The sequence below is a fragment of the Sorex fumeus genome, unplaced genomic scaffold (assembly GCF_029834395.1).
Source record: "Sorex fumeus unplaced genomic scaffold, SorFum_2.1 ptg000094l, whole genome shotgun sequence".
NCBI classification, from domain to species: Eukaryota; Metazoa; Chordata; class Mammalia; order Eulipotyphla; family Soricidae; genus Sorex; species Sorex fumeus.
The window spans coordinates 13,885,440-13,906,286 of record NW_026606151.1 but is presented as its reverse complement, the minus strand read 5'-3'; positions in this window follow the sequence as shown (position 1 = coordinate 13,906,286).

Below are 20,847 nucleotides of genomic sequence, written 5' to 3'. Positions count from 1 at the left end.
TAACTATTTAAAGTTCCAGCAATTTAGGTGAAAGCTTTCAATCACATCTGTCATCTATGATCTGGAAATTAGTTCAAGGAGGAATGTCCTGAAATCTATGACCTCTTTCTGACACACTTAAAATTCCATTAGAAACTCCATGCATTAGACTGGAATCAATAGGACTTAGGGAGTACACATATTGCCTTTTTTCCAGGTGTGAACTTAAAGATTTTATTTACTAGATGTGTGGTATTTCCCAAGCATTTTTTTTCATCTCTGCAAAATGGGTAATACTAGTTAGTTTCCTGAAGGGATTACATAAGAATGCATGTTTCTGAGTCCCTCTGAGGACAGTCTCTAAAGAAATCTCCCTACATAAAACTCAGAAAGCACTTAACTGTGGTGAAAACTTGAGTCATTTTATCTCACGCCACTCAAGATTCTTTAATGCCCCCCATTCAATTTAGACCAAAAGCTAAAGTCCTTAAAATAGCCCAAAAGACACTATATAATCTATCCCTAGTCTATTAACTTTTTATTTTTATTTTCTACAACATTATCCTGCCTCAGGCTTTTTAAAATACTCTATTCTGGATTCTTCCCAAACATAAGCACGCTTCTGTCTTTGTACAGTCTGCCTCTCTGCAGGGTTGATCTTCCTTCAAATAGTCACATATTTCATGTCCTTTACTCCTTCATATTAGTTATTAGAATTAGTTGTCTCTTTCTCAATAGCACTTCATTTAAAATGAAAACCTCTGAAACCCAAAAATGTGAAGCTTTGCAATTGTGTATCTCACAGCGATGAAATAACAAAGTAAACTAAAATAAAAAAATAATCGTAAAATGAAAACCTCACTCTTAGTATTCTGGATTTTCATTATTCTGCTCTACTTTCATTCTTTTATTTCTCTAATACCAGCATATTATATTATCCATTGACTAGGTTTATAATTTTTTTGTGTTTTCCCCCATGCAATGGTTCAATCATGAAAACGTTCTTTTCCAGCTTACCTTAATAATTTATCTTCCGCCCCGAAAACAGTGCTATGCATAAAGTAGGTGTTCAAAACATACATTGTAAGTAAACAAAATAATGAAGAGTGATAGTAAGCTTTTGTATAACAAGTTGATCTAATTCACCTTCGCATGACTTGGTCGTTTGCCATGTCCCTATTATTCTTTTCGGACTGTAGCATATGGCAGGCTAATCACTCCTCCCAAGGAGGTACAGCTTGGTCAGGAGTCCAGGTGGCCTGGAACTACCTTGGAACATGACCATTTCCCCACTTCTCTGCCTTTACTAAATAACTGCACAGCAGTAAGCCTTCAAGTGAGAATTCAACCAGCTACAACAGACAGTGTTTGCTTTGTCTTGTGGTGGGGACTGGGGGGCAGGGAATGGGAATCTCAACAAAACTCAATCTTGCCAAGAAACACAATTTTCCTTTTTTACTTGCCATAAAATGTAAAGTCAGTTCAGAATTGCTTTTCAGCGACAGCTGACGGTGCCTGGGTGCCAGTGTCCCCATCAGACAGTGTGACCATTGGCTCTGAATAAAGCCTACCATGAGCAAGTTCAGCTTAACTGGTGAGAAAAGAGTCACACTACCATCACATCACCCATTTCTCCAAACATAGTTGGATACACAGATCCTGTTGGAAGTTTGATAAACAATGAAGAATTCAAAGATTATTTTCTCTTAAAGTTATAGAGTTGACCTCTTTCCTCCTCCTTTTTTCTACAAATACAATGAGTACAAGTTGGGTTGTGGGAGATGACAGATGGTATAGGAGAGAAAATAGGAACAGCAGTTGCTTTGTTTTCATTTGGGCAAACAAGGATGAGAGGAGCTCAGACCGTGGGAATCGAGGGACAGGTATGGTTGCTGAAGAATGATTTATAATTTTATAATAAGCTTCTCTGGGATTAAAAGTAAATGGCTGCTAAAAAAAGTAAATGGCTGTACATGAAATCTACATAGTTCTTTGCTCAAGCAAAATTGAATCATAAATTAAAATATATTACCCAGCAACTGGGTTAGAGAAGATACTTCCCATACATTCCCTGTTGATGTTAAAAATCACAAAGGAAGCACAATCGCGAATGAATAACAATATTGTACTTTATTCCCGTATAAAAATATTCCTGTAAATAGGTGGGACTAGAAATAAGCATGATATAAATTCAGCTCAATGATTGGCATGTGACCCTTGTGACAAGAAATGTACTGAACTCAGACATTTCTCCATACTTTCTTAATGGGTAACACTCTATACGATTCTGGGGAAAAAGTTGGAGACAATGGACGTGGCCCTTGAGGTCATCAAGGAGAAAGTCAAGAAATGTTAATGAATGACAATGTAAGATGTTATGGTCAGTGAAGGATAAGTCTCTGAATATAAGGGAGCATAATGAAACCTCATATATGCTAATCACAATTGGAAAGAGAATCAAGGTACTTATTTTTGAGAGGATATTACAGGTCCTCTGAATCTTGAGAGACAATAAACTGAGTTAGAGAACTGAAGAAGGGACTGAGTAAAGAGAGAAACATGCTTAGCAAAAAAAGAGAATTTTTAGGAAAGGTATGAAGCTAAAAAAGGAACAAAGGAGCACATTCTATTGTGGAAGGATTTATTTTTTATTCTAAGGTATTTGAATTTGGAATGAAGAGCTACTAAGAGATTGTAAACAAGAGAAAGACGTGACTTTATTACTAAAGCACCTACTTTAAAATAATATTCATTATTTTTAAAAATAACTATAGTCACAGAGAAAGAATATCAAAAATCATGCAAGTAGATCAGAGAGGTGTTAGTCAATTTGAAAAAGACAACAAAAGATAGCTTGTGAAGATGGGCAGATAGAAGCATACTGATGCCGAATTCATTTTGAGATAACTACGTTTTCTAGCAGTGATGAAAATAGCGTTGGAGCTATTGAGAGAGATCAATACCAGAAAAGGAGTTAGACTTGAAATCCTGAAGGCCTTCATCATAGCACTTATGGCCTCTTATTACATTCTATATTTCCTGCCTACCCTTATTGGAGAAAAAAACTCCATGACAGTAAGAAATGTGTTTTATTGTTTCTGGGATTCTTAGTCTCTAGAACTGTGCCCAGATCTCACTAGGAACTAAGAAAATAGTTCCTGAAAATGGTAATTATTCAGCCTTGCTGTTGAAGATCACCTATGGTGGATAATGGAAATGGATGTGGACATAGAGGAACTATGAGTCAAGCATTGGGTGAATGATGACATTTGATGCTGAGAAAGATTCTCCAGGGAATTAGGAAAAAATAAGAGATAATGTGTCATAGAATACAATGAAACATATGGTGGAAAACTACTTTAAATGTCATGGAGCACTAAGAAGGATTTATTAATAACCTGAAAAAGAGGTCTAGTGTGATTCTAACACAGAGTTGGAAATAGAGCCAGAGTGCTAAGAATTGAGCAATTAAGTGAGGTGAGAGGATCATTACTCTTTTCAGACACTTGAGATGGAGAAGAGGGTGAGCAATAACTTCCCAGAAATACTGGGTCAAGGAGGAAATTCATGTCTCTGTATTTACATTTTTACTAAGAGCTGTTTAGTTAAGATAGAGTAAGGGATTAATCGTGAAGTGGAGATTTAAGATAGGAGAGAGTGATAGCTAGGGGGGAAAGATCTATAGAGGCTATAAGACCAAGTATGTCTCAATCCCAGCTGTATCCTGATTTCTCTATAAGAAAGAATTGGCTATACATCAAACACTGCACAAACCCTTATTTACAGGATAGGTATGTTATTGAATGACAAAATAATGAAATAAATAAATAGACAAGGGTAAAATAGGGTGAAATCAGGAAACAGAAGCTATAATAGCTATTATTATGAGGGTAATCTCACCTCGCTCTATTTTAGGTTTTTTTTGGTAATTATTGTTTATTTTCCAAATACATTTGGCTTTTCTCCCCCTTACATTAAGAGTCATAGAATTTCCCTCTCAGAGAGCCCAGCAAGCTACCGAGGGTATCCCGTCCACATGGCAGAGCCGGGCTAGCTACTCGTGGCATATTCGATACACCAAAAACAGTAACAATAACGGGTCTCATTCCCCTGACCCTGAAAGAGCCTCCAATATGGCAATGATGGGAAAGCCAAGTAAGCAGAGGCTGCTAAAATCTCAGGGCTAGGTTGAATAGAGATGTTACTGGTGCCCACTCAAGAAAATCAATGAACAATGAGATAGCAGTGATAGTGATATACTCTCTTCCTCTCCTAAACTGGTACCTTTGATATTCTCTTCTTAAATAAGACATGATGTGATCATATATGCTCTGCTATCTCTCTGCTTCAGCTGAAGTTCTTCAGCTCTACTTGGCTCCAACAAACCTTGCAGCTCTCACTTTCTGTTACTTGTGTATGTTCTCAGCTCGAGTAGGGCAACACATCTGAACAAACTCATTCACACTTCACCCGGCCTCTCTATTCTGCCTAAGAATATTCTACAGATTTTTTGAGATTGCCAAGCAACCTGTCTTTGTTGCTTTGCCATATAACTTTCTTTCTGCCACTTATAAGTGCATTTAAAAACCTCTCCTTGTCTATAAACTTATCAAAGATGAGTTATAACACAGTCACTAAATGGTGTAATTCATCTGCTTTTTTTATGAGTGGATTAACATCAAGCTGTTTTTCCATGGAGACATATAGGATATATGACATTGACTAGCAGTACTTTTCCTCAAGGGAACTCCTAGGAATGCTGCTTTTCATAATACATGCTTTAATTTCTCCTTTTTTCCCTTTCCATTCATAATGAATTTGAATAAGAATAATATCTAAATAACAGTAAGTAACTTCTAAGGAAATGCTTTCATAAACTCCAATGATGCTATCAGCTACAATATTTTTTGAAAAGTAATACCAGTGTTAATTCTATGAAGTAGATAAGGCTCAATAAAAGCAGATTTAAATATTCTGAAAGAGAGAAACCTTTATCAAGGTATGTATCTGGACTAAATACTCACATTGTCTTCAATTGTAGTAGCTCCTATCTCAAGAATCTACTTTCCTTGCTCATTTTTAAGAAGCAAGTCTCCATCTATTTAAGATCTATCATTAACTTGTAGCAATCTGATTACTTGTTCAGACTCAACATCAAACTTCAGTTGGCTTGAAATTTCTACAATATATCAGTTACTTTCTTCACTGATGTAACCTTCAAAGTCACCTATGATGTTTGAATCACCTTCCTCCAAACTGCATTTTGTTATTTTGACTTTCTACCATGCATTATGAAGTCCTTCATGATATTTAGTAAGGGTAATCCTTTCAAGAAGGGTTTAATGTGCCCTAAATCATCAGAAGACTCCTTCTGTATTGCAGTGCTAGATTTAAAATGCATTTTTAAGGTAATCATGTTTTAAAGTCAAAATTACCTCTAATCTATAGACTAAAATGTGGATAGTACATCAGTTGGCACATATGTCCTGAATGTGTTTATCAGAGCTCTTGGGCACCAGATGCATTGCCAGTAAACTGTCATACTTTGAAATATTTTTTTTTCTGAGCAGTAGACCTTAAGTGGTAACAAAACATCCAATAAAAATGTTGCCAGCAGATAAGCTGTGATCTAAGCTTGTTTTCTAGGTCAATTTATATAGCACAGACAATGTAGACTTAGTATAATTCTTAATTCCCTAGGATTTTTTTTTTTTTGATTGGCAAATGAGCTTTAGTTTCAACTTAAAGTCATCAATTATATTAGTTCCTAACAAGCAAGTCAACCTGTTCTTCGAATCTTTGAGGCCAAATATGGACACCTACGATCCAGCCATGGGAGACCATTTTGGCTTCTTCTAATATGAGCTCCCTTGTCTACACTAAAAATCAGTTTCTCAAGTATCTACCTTCATCAATGACCACAGATGGATCTGTTGGGTTACTTGGTGCAGCTCTTCTACATTGGAATTTGTTGCCACTTCTTACAATTTTATGCCATAGCATTTTTTTGTAAACCAAACTTTCCTAACTTCTGATGTTTATTCTGTAGCTTCCTCTCCAGTCAAAGTTATAGGATTGAACAGTTAGGATCTTTCTCTGTATTATATATTTTGGAGTGGGGCATCTTTGGATATCACACGTGCCCAGTGGTTACTCCTGACTCCGCACTCAGGAATTACTCCTGGCAGTACTTGGGGATCATAAGGGATGCTGAGGATTCAACCCAAGACAAAACACCCTACCCACTGTACTGTACTATCCTCTGGACTGCTCTGTATGAGATATTGGCTTAAGGGAATGTTGTGGCCAGTTTAATATTTTTTAACCCACTAGAGCAATAAGGCTGCTTTGTTTTACCATCAATACACATTCCCCAGGAAATGCATATTTTCATGGGAATAATACTTTTAATTTCCATTAATCTTCACTTTGCTATAGCAATTACCCTTACAGTTTGGTACCAGAGGTCTAGCTTTTCACCTTCTTAGTTTCTAACACGACTTCAGTAGCTTAATGTTTTTTGCTTTTTATTTAAAGGATGCACATAACTCTCTCTTTAACACTAAAAAGCCATTTCAATATTAGTGATTTACCTCATTTCAATAGTGTTTCAATTTCTCTATAGGGAACAGAGAAAATGGGGAGAGGAAAGGGAAATGCCAAATAAATAACGTATATCATGTATTTTTATGTCATATATAGCACACTCCATGGTTACCCAACATAATTACATAGTAACAAAAAAGATCACTGAATACACTTCACAGCCAAAAATATGAAAATCATGATAGTAACGTTTGAAACACAATGAAAATTACTAAAATATGACACAAAACCAGCAAGTGAGCACATAGACTTGGCAAAATAATGCAAACAGACACATCAACACAGGGTTGCTCTAACCTTCAATTAGTTGAGAAATAAAAGTAAAAAATAGAAGGAAAATTAATTTTTAGGAACAACAACAAAGCCAAATTTAATAAAATGAAGTGTGTCTGTCTCTTACTAGTTACCAAGTTCTGTCCTATTCAGTACAGAAGGAAATTCACTTAAGTATCAATTCTAGAAACTGAGGTTCAGCAGGGGTTCTCTTGACTTCCATTAAAGATAAATTTTGTAGAATTGATGTGAGAGGGAACTATATATATATGATGATAGAGACAACACATTTTTTATTTAAATATATACTTAGATAGGGTTTTCCAACTAGAATTACCCTCATAATAAGATACCTTAATTATCTCAAAATGGCTGCACTCTCATAATACTTATCTTAGGGAATTCACCATAACGAGTGCTCAATAAAAATTTATTATTAATAAAGAAGAGATTTACTTTTAAGCATTTCGGGGAGAGCTTAAAGTCCAGATTGGTTTTCACTTCAGTCTCATCAGCTGACTGTATCTATTCCTAATGCCCATGAATGAATTCAAGGGCATAATGCATATAGCAGAGATTTCAGTGTTCTTCCAAGAAAGCTGGAATCTTTACTGGGATGTGGATAGCAGATGTGTAGAGTCTTGACACTAGGGACTATGTTGTATTTCTGGATTAGATGTTCATTAAGGGAAAGTGGTGGAGAGGACACTTTATGCTCAGGATTAACCACTAATGCTTTCCAGACCCAAAGGAATATTCTTCTCTCCTTCTTTTTCTTCACTAGCCTTGAGAGATTTCAAAACAATCCTGGGAAATATGAGACTTGCTCTTATTCATATCAATGCAGAGTTTTTGTCACCTAACTTTCAAATGGATTTTAAGCAGAAAAATGCCCTAACAAAACCTTGAGCCTGGTCCATGAGTCCATTTACCTTGAACAGTGCTATATAATGTAGGGAGAAAAATGTAGCAAGGCCCAGCATCTCTCCTATGCTCAACCTATTTCAGTGACCATGTGCTGAAATAGGACAATACATAAGGGCATGGTATTCAGGGCCAAATCATTTAAATGCTTTTATTTCTCCGCTGCCTCCTAGTTTTGTATAGGAGATATAATAACCGATCTACCTTAGAGGACTCACATATTTTGCAGGAAATGGCTAATAAAATTTCAAACAACAACACTGCAAGTCCAAAACCATCATAGAGGAAGCATGTTGATACAGTCTGTCTAATTTTGGGGCAATTTGCAGGTTTAGGCAATGTCCTCAATATCACTATGTTTGGAAATAATGTCTTCAAGAAATCTTTTCTATAACTGACTTCTTGTGGGTGAGACTCTTCTAAAATATCAGAATCCACCTTATAATTAAGTGGCATAGTGTCTAAGTCCTAGAGTTGTGCAATCAGATGGACTCATTTAGACCAGTTTCTTCACACTGATCAACTTTGGGTTTGATGCTTTTTCGCTCTCCCAATTTGACCTCTGATTGAACTCTGTTTTATGGGTAAGAATATTTTGGCTTTAAACTAACTAGCTCTGAACTAGAATGTGAGTAAAGAAAATTCATGAATAATGTACCTTACCCTCTAAATAAGAGCAGATTTATTAGATGATGATATAAATCAATGTCTATGAAAGAAGTATAAAGGAGGCAGAAGATTGTAGTAACAATTGGTTTTCTCATACTCCAATCCTTCCTTTAAAATATGCCTCATTAATTTTTTTATTTTATACTATTTTATCCTATATTATTTATTTTTTCATGATTGAGTTTCAGTCATATAATGTTCCAACACCTGTCCTTTCACCAGTGTGCATTTTCCACCACCAATATATCAAGTTTCCCTACCATGTTTTCCCCTTGCTAACTTGAAATTAAATTTATTCTTAAGGGCTGTAAGATTAGAAAATTAGGAATTAATATTACTTAATATTGTACAATGAAGGGGAGAGTCTTTGGAAAGTAGTTTATTAATACAGTCATACATCAGAATTGGAATCACAGTTTTGTCAACTATTAATTGTGAAAAATGGACTGATGACCTATTATTTTAATTACATAGATAAGGAAAAGGCAACTTAAATATTAGCATTTATCTGTGAATGAGGATTAAGTGAGATAAATTTGACCATGATTTTAAGCATTTTGAGGTCAGTAATGGATTAGGCTTTTTTAAAAAAAATTAAATGGGCCTATAGATGCGTGATTAATTCTGTTCAGAGGTCTATTGTGTGGTATTTACTGCAAGATAAGAATGTATTTTCATTGATTCTTGATCATATTTCCATTCTTTGAAACTTGTTCTGCCTCATTTTCTCTGTAATAATAAATATAATTGCATCCATCCCTCATTATAAAGCTTCTCCTTTTTCTTCCTTGACATTATGCCTCCATTGACTGATGAGGGTGAAGCTATCCCTGAGATTATTTATGAAATGCAGGAGATTGTGAATGAATGTTATCTGCATTATTCCAACTTTCTAATCTACAGAATAGGTTTGGTAAAATTAGGATCTGTAAAATGAGCTTCTACATGTATAAGCTCTCCAGATTCAAGTCAGTTATTCTAATTATAGTCCATGCTTCACTATCATCTGTTCTTAAAACTTCAAGAGAAATCTTACCATCCCCTTTTGAATTTTCCTTCCCCTTAATCTTTTTAGTTATTATTACAGTATTTTTGAAATCACTTTCCCTTTCTTTTCTTTTCATGCCTGGGATCCTTTGTAGGGATTTTACATGGAAAACATTCCACTTAAAGCTTAGCTTTTCATAGTCGAAATTGAATTTTTATTAAAGAGAGAAGTATAGAATATTATTCTGACTTTTAGTGCTTTGGGTAGTGGGTTTGTAGGGGGAAATGGCTTTCCATCTTTGCCTATAGTTAAATAACCTCATCTATAAATCAGTGGAGAATGTCTATATGCAATTCATCTTCTTCTTAGGCATTGCTTGTTAAAAATAACCTTGTGTTTCCTTTCCTGACAGTTTCAAGTAAATTATTGTCCAAGAATGCTCCTGCTTTCCTCTTCTTTTTTTTCAAAATCAGGTTGCACATATATTTGGCATTTTTCCTCTTATAGTTGTAACATTGTTTTTATTTGAAGTCATTCTTTAATTTATGTAAAACAATTTTACTTGGTTATTTTAAGTACCTCAAAAGAAAAGAAATTCCAATGTATAATGATGCTTAAAGAGCTCTTAGAAACCCTAAATGCAACTAAGTATTATGAAAATCTTCCCCTATCTTCCTTATAATCCCACTCAATGGTCCTTTAGATTATTTATTTATTTTATAAATTTTATTTTTAGTATGTGTTCTACACAAAAGATGTTTTAGCCTATTTCATGTAGTAACTCTGTATTCCTAAAGGGCATGACTCCTATCTTATTCAACTCTATTTTCAGCATATAGTATTGTGTCTATTGTATAAATAGACAAATGTAGGTTAAATTATGTATATAAATATATATATGTATGTGTATATTTGAATTTTCTGACAAGGTCAGACCCAAACACCTGAAGAATCTGCCATCAGTACTTATCAAGACACTGGTTCAGCTCTTCACATGCTACCTGTCTGAATACAAGGTTCCATTCAGATGGAAAACCAGCAGGACCTTTCTACTGTATAAGAAGGAAGACATCCATGACATTGGCAACTATTGCCCGATCTGCCTGTTGTCCGTCGTCTACAAGTTGTTCACTTGAGTCATCCTGAATAGAATTGGCAGAACACTAAATGAAGGACAACCATGCAAGCAAACCGGGTTCTGAAAAGGATTCAGCATGAATTGAACATATCTACATGGTAACCAAGCTCTTTGAGGTTTCTCGGGAGTTCAAGGTGCCACTCTGTCTAACATTCATGGATTTAAAGGCCTTTGAATCTGTTGAGTCTGAAGCGGTCATTAAAGCCCTAATCAAACAGGGTGTTCAAATTCAATACATCAGAATCTTCCATGAGCTGTATTACGGATTCACTACCAGTATCTTACCATTCTACAAGGAAGTGATCACATATGTCAAGAAAGGGTTTCGGCATGGTGATGCCATTTCACCAAAACTCTTCAGTGCCACTCTTGAGAACGTCATGCAATGACTGGAATGGGAAGGAATGGGAGTGAAGATAGACATTTGGCAACTGCATGACCTCTGCTGCACTGATAACATCATTCCAATAACACCAAACAGACAAGCAGCACAAATTCTGGCCAACTTCGACCATGAGTATGGAAAGTTTGGACTGCAGCTGAATTTCACCAAGACAATGTACATGAGAAACGGACTTGTTCCTGATGTTCCATTCACTCTCAACGGAATGAACATCTTCAAATGCAGCAGTTATGTGTACCTAGGTCTAGAACTCAACATGACAAACGACCTGGCACCTGAGTTGAACAGAGGAATAAAGTGGCGGGGAATGCCTTCAAGAGCATTGAAGAAATAGCTAAGAGGAAAGGAACCTCCAGCTCCAGTACATCTCTTCTATTCTACTGTTCTTCCTGCATTAAAATATGCCTCAGAGACCTGGGCCCTATGAAAACAGGATGAGAATGCTATTCGGGTCTCCCAAAGAGGAATCCAAAGAGCTGTGCTTGGAGTATCACGCTTCACTCAAGTGAGACAAAGAATCTGGAGTTCTGACCTCCGTCGAAGATTGAGAATTGGGGACGCTGTCTTGTTTGCCAACGTGTCGAAAATCAGATGGGCCAGACACGTAATGCGGTCTGGAGATGACCACTGGACTAGAACTGTTACTGACTGGATTCCATGGGATGTCAAAAGGATGCGTGGCCGCCCACCTATGAGATGGTCAGACTTCTTTGTCAAGACCTTGAACGAATGGTTTGAGGCTCTTCGTATTCCTGGAGCGAGCAGACGACATTGGGCTACACTAGCACGTGGCAGTGATGAATGGAGACGTTACTGGCCCACTCGAGCAAATTGATGAGTAACGGGATATTAAGTGATCAAGTGATCAAGTGATGTGTATATTATATATGTATATCTAACAAATATACATATATGTGTTAGATATGCATATATAATATGTGTATATACATATTATATATGTATATGTGCATGGGTGGGAGTAATAGCACAGTGGGTATGGTGCTTGCCTTGCATGCGACCAACTGGGATTCAATTCCTCCTTCCCTTTCAGAGAGCCCGGCAAACTACCAAGAGTATCCCACCCGCAAAGCAGAGCCTGGCAAGCTCCCCATGGTGTATTCTATATGACATGAACAGTAACAACAAGTCTCACAATGGAGACATTATTGGTGCCCGCTCGAGCAAATCTATGAACGATGGGAGAACAGTGCTACAGTGCAGTGCAGCATATGTGCATATATACATATGTGCATATGTATACAATTTTTGTCTTTTTTCAGCCACACCCGATTGTGCTCTGGGTTTCCTCTTGGTACTGTTTTCAGGGATCATTTCTGGTGAGACTCAGGGCATGGTACCTGGTGCCAGAAATCAAACCCAGATTGGCCATTTGCAAGGTAAGAATCCTACTGTAAAGAATTAAGATATTCAGTTCTGGGGATCAGGGCTGGAGAGATAGCACAGCATTAGGGTGTTTGCCTTGCACGCAGCCAACATGGCCGACCCGAGTTCGATTCCTCCGCCCCTCTCAGAGAGCCCGGCAAGCTACCGAGAGTATCTTGCCCGCACAGCAGAGCCTGGCAAGCTCCTTGTGACGTATTCCATATGCCAAATACAGTAACAACAAAGTCTCCAATGGAGACGTTACTGGGCCCGCTTGAGCAGTTCTGGGGATCAGAGTAGCACAGTGGGTAGGGTTTTTGCCTTGCACTCGGCCCACCCCAGTTCAATCCCCCCACCCACATTTGGTTCCCCAAACATTGCTAGGAGTAATTCCTGAGTGCAAAACCAAGAGTAACTCCTTAGTAACACTGGGTGTGGCCCAAAACGCCAAAAAGAAAAAGATATTCAGTGTTGAATATTGGTGTAAATTAATTAAATTCATCTCAAACACTTACAAGTTTTACCATTTGATGTAACATAAACTTTTAGAAATATGATAGAAGAAGTAATTTATACTGATCCCTATATATATTCCCAGGAAAGATAGCACTTCCTTGAGCCTATAGCACCAATCTACTGCCCTCAGTCTGGCTCTTGATGACTAGCCATTAGTGCATTCTCTTCCTGTATACAATCCCAGTCTGGTCTTTCTTGAGGGAATGGAACCAAAGATCATCAGACTCTTTAGTGATCAGAGCCACTGATTTTTCAAGTAAGAAAATTAGGAAAGGAAATCTGCTGACAGTCTCGTCAGATTGTCTTCAAACAAGTATACTATATTTGAAGGCCTTTGTGAAAAATAATTATCCTCGAAGGAAAATCAAATTTTCTTTATTTTATTTTATTTTAATCCAAGTATCTGTAAAGACTAACACACCAAACAAATGAAGACATAGTCATAGCATTTTGATTCTCATAGATGTCAGTATACTGATTTATATTCTTACAAAAACTAGATACAATCTGTCACGATGTACCTACCATCCACTGAATTAAGACCTTCAGTTTATTTCTTTATTCATTAAAAATTAAGTGTATTCTTTTGTGAATTGGGTATTTTACTAATCATAAATCTTTCCCTTTTCCTACATGCATGCATTCTAGTTTTGCTGTCAAAAAAAACAATGAAAGAAGCACAATTAAAACCTATGAAGACTACATGTAATTTGTGACACACTATTTTTGTTTTCCTTAATTTTCAATTATATTCTCTGCAAGCTGTAAAAAAAGAGCTTCACAACACTAGATGTTTTAAGATTTATCTTCTCCAAAATTTTTACGGCTGAAAAAGCATGGTTACCAATGAACTTTTTCTGAACCTACATTCACTAAAGCCTAGACTCAAATCATTTATTCCACTCAGTGCACAGAGCTATAGGAGATAAGGTAATTCTGTCTGTGCACGTCTCCTCAGAGCCCCTACACACACATTCACCCAAGAGGAATAACTCTCAAAATTGCTTTACCCAATGAAAAATCAAAATACTTAAGTATTAATACTTAATAACATTGATGTCTAATAATGCATAGAAACAAGCCATTTTGCCTCACCTCTAGTGGCTGACAAGACCACTTCACCTTTCAGGCATTATTTAATAATATCATAGTCTGTTTCTAAGTGCATTGTTATCATTATTAGCCATAAATAAAGTAGAGTGAATGGATGGGGAATTTTTTAATTAATTCAATTAAATTATATAATATCACAACCTTGCATCACTATTTCTATAAATCACATACAGGCAAAAATTCACTGTAAAGCAGAACTTTGTGTCCCTCTTCAGGGATTCTAATTTAAGTCTGCGAAAACATGTAATTACCACTTTAAGTGAGTAGTGCTTGGCGCATCAGCTATCAAAGAAATAATAAAATAAAAGTGAAGACATACTGAGGGACTACAGAGAAGATGGTACCATATAGGTCAATGAAACAGCAGTAGAAGTGACAATGCTGAAATCATTCCCAGGATACTTTGATTACTTTTTCCAACCTTTTCTTTAGATGCCATTACACAGGAAGTCTTTATTTGTTTCTCTTTTGACTATTAGCTTAGAGGCGAAGTCATCTTCATTAATATGATTGTGTTTAAGGGAAGACGTAATAGTCTAATAGAACTTTGGAACCAGTAAGAATTCTCCAAACCTTACCAGAATCCACTTTAGAACCTCATAAGTCATAAGGATTTAGAGTATTTCTCCAGGACACCACATTTCCAAATAAAGTCTGTCTCTCAAATCTGTGGATTTAAGCTTTTTGGCCCATGAAAAAGCACTGAAAATAACAAAGTGTGTATGTTCATCTTAGAAATAGAATTTAGAGAATCTCATTGTTGTCTTCCATCTGGGCTATGTCTGTCAACAAAAATTAGGATTTGATTCACTGGCTTTTTTTATAGTTTCAGTGGGCAAATTCGTTTTAGGAGGTGAGGCTACCAAAAAGCAAAATTTCCTTTAGTGTAAGATTTTTTTTTTACCTTTTAATTTGAGTCTGTGATAGCCATTTATCAGAAATACGCTGTAGACTTTTTTCTATCCTGGATGGAAAGTTGCTTAGAACAATCTCTAGGCTTATTTCCAACTTCATACAACTCCAAATTCCATAGAAAGGGTAGGGGACAAGGAGTAGGGCTAGAAAAGTCATAGTCTTTTTGTAAGTTTAAGTCTGTTTGCTTAAAATGTGTCTCTGAAGCATAGTGACCCAACATTTTTTCCATCTGTACCTCTACTTCTTCCTCCCACTATACACCCCACTAATGGTTTCCAGTGGCAGTGGTCCAAGATAGAGTAATCCTGTTTGTTTGATGACTAAACATCCTTTTATGCCTGGAGGATCAACTCTAACAGTCAAACAAACTGAATTAGTGCCTAATGCCTAAACCAGAGCACTCCTGATTTTAAAGAATGACCCAAATCACCAATATTCCCCGTCTGATTTGTGTCTCCCTAGAGGAAAAATCACTTTGCTTCATTTTAGTTGATTATGACAAAGTTTGTGGGGAGGTAATTGACCAAAAGGTCAGTGAATTTAAAGTGCATGTTGTGGTACTTGGGTAGTTTGAATCCATGACTAGTGTACTCTGAGGCCGTGAACTGACATATGTTCTTTCTAAAAGCAAATGTTTTGATTTGAATTGATTTTCATATAAGGTAAGTAAAGTTGAAACAGAGATGCAAGACTAAGCTGCTTTAAGAGGAGAGATTAAGTCTAATGTGAATTTTACCTAATGTAAATTGGCCCTTTAGCGGGGAACAATTTAATGTCATTTATTTGTCCAGCTCATAGAGATCATAGCTGCCAATGTATTTTTTTCATGAAGTCTTCCATATACTATATGAAAATCTTCCATTTGCTTGGATTACTGTCCTTCCAAGAAATAAATGTGATAACTTCTCCGGGAATGGGAAGGAAGACCTGTCTTTGATAAAGTTGGTTACTGCTATAAGTAAGCAAATGATTTATAAGGAAGCAATAAGAAATATAGTGGTTTGTCTGCGTGTCTGCACATGTTTTTAGAAGCCCAATAGACTTAAAGAGAAGGAAGCCAAATGCTGACAAATTCTACTTTATAACAGTTTCAGTGAGACTTTAATATAGGAGACTAATACAGAAGTTAATGATTTGTGGAATGGCAGTTCTAATAGGTATCTCTTTCACTACCTTTTTAGGTCCTTTCTAAATTTGGGTAATTCTAGTATCAGACTGAAATTAAGTAATAAAGACAATATAGAGTAGGATAGCAGTATCATGAATAGTAGCATAGAGAGACCAATATTCAAGGAAAAAAATCCATTGCAGAGAGATGTTTTTTCCTTAATATGTAGTGATTGAAATTTCAAGAATATAATTCCTAGAGGTTGTACATTGAACTTCACTGTTATTGGTGGGAATCCACTTGAGCATGTTCTAAATTAATCCAAAAGTTTTATTGAAATGGAAAACAGTGTCTAATAATCAGTCTTGGTTCTTTCTGCCAAGAAGTGAGTATAATCAGGAAGTCCCATTTTCATTACAGTTAGCCCTGAATGTCACATCCTTACAAGATTAAGTAATATATTATGTTTGGAATATATCTTCTTTCAATAACCATCCTAACTACTCAATCTTTATGCATCATTCTTACCATTCTAGAAAAATTTACATAGAATCTAAATCCCAAGTACATCAGTTTTGCTTTATGTGTTCCTCATAGATTATCTGAATAATCTGGTAATCTCAAATAGAGGGCTGTAGAAAAAAAGAATTTGTAATAATATATCTAAGCATAACATTCCTAATGATTTTTTAAAAATTCTAACCTTTATCTTTAATTAAAAATGTTCACATAAAATTAATTAATTTTTTTCTATATATCCGCCATTTTGCATAAATGCTGTTCTATATTATTCTGACATTAAACTATTTGGAAAAATCAAGAAGTACTAAAACTTTGACTTTGGGAGAGTAAGCAAGATAGAGATGTCACAGAAGGGATGAGATACAAAAGGAAAGAAGTGAAATTGTGAGTAATTACTTAAATTCTGTTTCTGCTTTTCACTGTGGCAAAGAGAAACTGACAGGCTACCGAATGTAACCTGCCCACACGGCAGAGTCTGGCAAACTCCCCGTGGCGTACCCAATATGCCAAATACCAGTAACAATGATGGGTCTCATTCTCCTAACCCTGAAAGAGCCTTGAATATGGCACCTTTTAAAAAAATCTCAGGACTAGGATGAAGGAGACATTACTGGTGCCTGTTCGAGGCAGTCGACGAATAACAGGATGGTTGTGATTGTGATTGTGACTGTGGCAAAGAGATTGGGAATGGCACTTGTAGTAAAGTGCATGATGTCTTCATATGTGAGATCCTGGGTTCCCATGGTTTTGATCCTAGACACCACACAAACACACACACACATATACACAAACACACACAAACATTAAGTGACAAGTATTTGAGATTGGTAAGCAATTAATAATATCTCTTGATTCTTTCATCTTACAGTAAGAGGTTGAACTCTGAGTTTATCAATTCTTTTTGCTATGTATTTCCCCTATTGCATTGCAGACAAACTTGGGCATAAGTAGGCATATATGGTTGAAAAGGTTATTAACGTAGTCTTATTTCAGTATTAATGGATCAAAGGATACTATTTCCTAGTCCTTTATTTTTAAGCATAATGGTCAACATAGTATAATTCTTTTTTATTCACCTTCTTAAAAATGTTAAACTTTGAACTTATTAAGGTTATTTTTGTTCATTTTAACCATCAGTTGAAACTCAGATATTGAACTAGCAACAAGTGCTGGTCATGCAGACTATGATATTATGAGACTATGATATTATGTATTCGGACAGCTACAGAAATCTTGTGTGACTGGCCAAAATAGGAGAGTTCTCAAAGATAAGTCAGTATTTGAAAATTATCATACAATAACAATAGTCCTGATCATTTAAATAATAAATAACAAATATGAAACAAAAGACAAATTTTTTTTAAAAAATGAGAACACCTATAAGAAAGACAACACACTATGTCATAATCCATTTTCAGATATAATTCAGAGAATAGTCAAAGGATAAAATGTTAAGTTTTTCCTTGTCTAAGATGGCTAATGCAGTTGAAGTAAAAAGATACTCAAGACTCCGTCAGATAAAATCAGCATCAGAAATAAAACCCCACTCTGCAATTTAACCAAACTCTCCTGCCTGTTTTTAGAAGTTTCCTGAAAAAGTCCCAACAAATCAATACTTCAAACTGTTACCTGAACATTAAAAATATGTATCACAGGAAATAAAATAGACTGATTTGTGTCTTAATCTTTTTGACTATCTGAAGACAGTTGGTATTGCTAGTCTGGGATCGCTTGAGTCCTGTTCTCCAGGAAGACCCAGCATGAGTTTGAATCTACTATTTCCAAGCAACAGGAGGGGGTGTCATTGAATTTTTATTCTATAATACATTATTGTGCTTCATATCCCTTCCTGTCTGCAGATCATATATACTCATTCCCACCACTTGACTCTGTCTTGAGAAGAGCTGGGGGAGAGATTTATTTGCACAGATGATGATTTTGAGAGAAAGAGAGAGAGAGAGAGAGAGAGAGAGAGAGAGAGAGAGAGAGAGAGACATAATTTTCACATCCATAGCAGGCATTTTAACACAGCACACTCTTCCAACCTTGAATGACATAATGGATCCTGAAAATCACAAAGCAATTGTGGTTTGTGTTAGAAACAGAATAGAACTCTTCCTAGTCCTTTATTTTTAAGCATAATGGTCCACATAGTATAGTTCTTTTTTATTCTCCTTCTTAAGAATGTTAAACTTTGAACTTATTAAATTTTTCTTGAACTTTGAACTTTTTGAACAACATGTATAAATGTTATGTATAAATGTTCCCTTTGTTGTTCAAAAAGTTCAAAAATTACATCTAATAATAATTATAACCACTTAACTGGGCTTCTTGACTGAGAGGGTTCTAAATGACAGCATATCATGTATTAACATTTCATTTTAATAGAAGCATTTATAGTGTTTATCTTCTAGTGAATTTACTAGAAGTTCCCAAGTTATATGGGTAGACCTTTTATTTTTAAGTAGGATACTTTGTATTTTGCATTATAAAATTCCCTTATTTTCTTTGATTTTTAATAATAAAATACTTTATATATTACATATTATTTTATATTTAAACTCTTTTAAGTGAAAAAGTAAAAAAAGTATAGGTATCAACATGCTTTCTTTATTTCTACTAACTACTCAAATAGCTTTTCATGGTTGTTGTTTTGGTTTTTGGTTCTCATTCAAAATCCACTTTTCCTGTGTGTGTTTTTTATTTGCTTAGCCATAAAATTTAGGAATATATAAATTATAGCATATCTACTGTTATTTTACCAAACACATATGCCTATTTAATTCAAATTAAATTAAATGCAAAAAAGAAATAGTCTGGATGTATTAACACTGATAACAAATATATGTTCATTGTATTTTATAGAAAAAAAAGGCCATATCTAAAGTAAAACTCCCCATGAATCTTTACGTTTTATCTAAAGTCAATTATTTATGGTTTGGTTACATCTGTCAAGACTAAATAAGACTAAATATAAAGTAGATAAATATCTCTCTATTTCCTATATACATAAACATGGACATGATAGGTACAGAATACGTTGAATACATGTTTATGTATGTATCTTAACATATCAGAGATCTATATATCTTATGATATTAAAATTATAAAAATTAACACTTAGAAAAAGTCTATAAGAAGTATTTGTGGAAATCTGTGCTGTAAAACTGTTATTAGCTTACCAGGTGTTCATCTATATAAAGAGGGATAAAATGAATGTCTTGATATGCATGTTTATTTTATTCAAGCAGGTCTAATAACTGAGCTGTGAAAGCTTAGAACCATTTGGTATATTCTATTTACTTCCTGATCTGTAAAAGTTTGACACCATCTCTCATCTGAATAAAAATTCTATTTAAATTATTATTATCTTAAAATATCCTGAATTTTTAGAAGAGTTTTCACAAGATTTTTTTCATTTATATAGTTTTAAAATACCAAAATTACATAAAAATATCTTATTAATGGAAATAAAATGGATTTTATCCTTGTTTTAATAATATGGCAAATCCATAGAATCGTGTATATTAAATTTAGTTAGTATTTCCCACCATTTTAAATATATAAAGTTAAAAGAACCAAGTACAACTAAAATCAAGGGCTTAGCAATAGAAGTAAATTGAAAACTAATAGTCATAATAGTGAATTTTTAGGGTATTTGCAGTTGCTAATATGAGGTGAAAATATCAGTCATCTATATTTTTCTATAATGCTATATATTGACAAGTCTGTCACAAAACTAGAATGACAAATTATTTACCTTAATTAAATGTACACTGCATTTTCTTAATATGAGGATCTTCAATTTTGTATAAACGTATAATATAATTTCTGCCTGAATGAATAAGAGTTAGTATTCATTGTATTGTCACACTCTGTACTAATTTGACTGCAATGAACGTAAAGTGCTTTAATGCTATGCCTTAAGAGGGTACAGTTAAAATTTGCAATTATAAATTAATTGAAAGGACTTTGAAAATGCTTTAAAAACTACTGAAATACATGTCCAAATATTTTAGCTCTCATTCCCTCTTGTTTATAATTGCTTCCCACAACCTGAATTAATCAGTAAATCCATAATCTACATTAGACATGAAGTCATTCCTTTATTTTTCTTGTTCATGAGGTAAAGGTAAAGGTAAAGGCCCTCCCGTTGATCGTCGATTTGCTCGAGCGGGCCCAGTAACGTCTCCATTGGAGACTTTGTTGTTACTGTGTCTAATATATGTTGTTCATGAACATATATTAATATAAATAAGCATTGATTTTAAAGTTTATTTTACTGTGACCTCCAATGTTTGATGCTAATT